Consider the following 2056-nt stretch of genomic DNA (forward strand, 5'->3'; position numbering starts at 1 on the left):
TCAAAGAAGATATCGAAATGGACAGTTTGGCAGAAAGGATCGTCGAGCGAAATGGCTTGAACCTAGAAAACGACGACGTGGAGACAAACCAGCTGGACTGGTAAAAATGGAAAGACAGTTACCGTTACAGCAACCAAGAAAGGTTACAAGGCTTTGCAAGAAAGGACACACTTGACCGTCGGGTGGACAAGGTGCCCCATCAACGACAATGTAAGAGTTCTGAGGTGCACCAAATGCCCAAGCCTGGTCATCGGTAGTGCGACCCCAACCCTCCACAAGCTCGGGAGGCCGCCCGGCAACGTCCGAGTACTAGGGCGTTTGTGGAGATCTTGGTTTCGACGACGCCAAGCCAAACTGTGACGGGGAAGTTGCAATCTTCTATCGCGCCGCAGTGAAGGGTAGGCGGGCACAGTTCCGGTGCAACAGGTGCCGAAAACAACTCTCGCAACTGCATGGCACTGCTGCGTTGCAAGGGAGGCTGCTCTGCGCAGAAACGGAGGCAGTTCGCCGATCTTTTTTGCCCATAAGGACTGCCTAGGCCACCCTAACGTGAAGCTGCCGTGGTCAGCTGTGCTTTACCTGACCTTCTGCATGGCGAAAAAGATCTTGTCCGTCGCCAGAGAGATGCTCAGCAACGAAATCTCCAAGCAGGCCTGCACCAACTGGACCAACTACGCCCGCGAGGTCTGCTGCGCTGAGCTGTCTGAGCAGCTCCTGTCTGGCGAACAGGTGTCGATGAGTACCTCATGAGGGGCAAGCACAAAGCCAACCACGGCCAGCTTTTGGCAGGTGACAACGTGCCACTGCAATGCCAGAACAACTACGGCAGCATAGTGGACCGTGGCCCATGGATTTTTGGAATGATCAGGGAGGCCACCAAGGAGTTACGCCTCTTTAAAGTCGACCGGCGAGATGCTGCGACTCACGGAGCCATCATCGCCGGCCACGTTCGGTCGGGGACTACTATCGAGAGTGGCGAGTTGGGCGGCATATCAGTGTGTGCCGGGGCTACTGGACAGGAACGAAGTCAACATCATCCTCACTTGTTGAACCACTCACAGTTCTTCGTGGACCCTATGACCGGCATCCACACTCAGAACATCGTGCGTTTCTGGCAGAAGGCCAAGGCCTGCCTGATCAGAAGCGGACGAAAGCCCACACCGGAGCTCGCGGAGTCCTACTTTGGGTGGCTTTCATGGCTGTTCGACAAAGGGAGGCAGTGCTGCCATGACCCCTTTCTTCGACTGATGGAGGTCATCTCAAAGCACTACTGCACGTAAGGTGAGCCCCTGACATCTCTGCTAGTACACAAGGCCCTCTGGGTCTCAAAGCTGCTTTGCCAGTTTTTTTTTCTCTTCATGGTCCCTCTAGGGGCCACGAAACGGGCCAAGGGACTAGGCCTGCCGCTGTCAACGATTGTTGGTCAGCGCGACCGAATTATGCAAAATGTGCAGCGCTTCGCGATAAATTCAAATTCAAACTGCCCATCATGTGGAAGGTGGAAGAGGTTCTCCTAATGTGGTTGCTCGAGGTCACGGCAGCCGGCGCCAACATCGACGGAAAAGTGCTTCGCAAGAAGGCAGCGGACATCGCACTCAAACTGGGAATTGATAACTTTCAGGCCTCCGGTGGGTGGATTCATCGGTTCAAGGTACGGCATAACTTTTCGTACAAGACCGTATGTGGCGAAAGAAAAAAGTCGACGCCGCCGCCGTGGAAGACTGGATGGCAACCACGCTGCCGTCTTACATAGCGGGATATGAGGCACGTGATGTTTTTAATGTAGACGAAGCAGGGCTGCTCTACTATCTCCAGCCTGAAAAAGTGTGCTTCAAAGGCGATGCCTGCCACGGAGGACAAAGAAGCAAACCGCGTGTTACAATTTTGTTTTGTTGCAGCACCAACGGATCAGAAAAGATGCCGCTGACCGTCAATGGCAAGTATCACAAGCCCCGATGCTTTAAGGCGGCCGGTCGATTGCCCTGCGTATACAAGGCGAACAAAAAGGCGTGGATGACATCTTCTCTATTCATGGAATTCATAACGTACCTTGACC

General features: G+C 53.9%; 1 pseudogene; it reads left to right on the forward strand.

Annotated features, from left to right (window-relative positions):
• Positions 1-591: 591 nt before the first annotated feature.
• Positions 592-1280, forward strand: LOC149327097 (uncharacterized; annotated as a pseudogene).
• The last annotated feature ends 776 nt before the right edge of the window (positions 1281-2056 follow it).

The sequence above is a fragment of the Amblyomma mixtum genome, chromosome 10 (assembly GCF_055824585.1).
Source record: "Amblyomma mixtum isolate Tamu chromosome 10, ASM5582458v1, whole genome shotgun sequence".
Lineage (NCBI taxonomy): Eukaryota > Metazoa > Arthropoda > Arachnida > Ixodida > Ixodidae > Amblyomma > Amblyomma mixtum.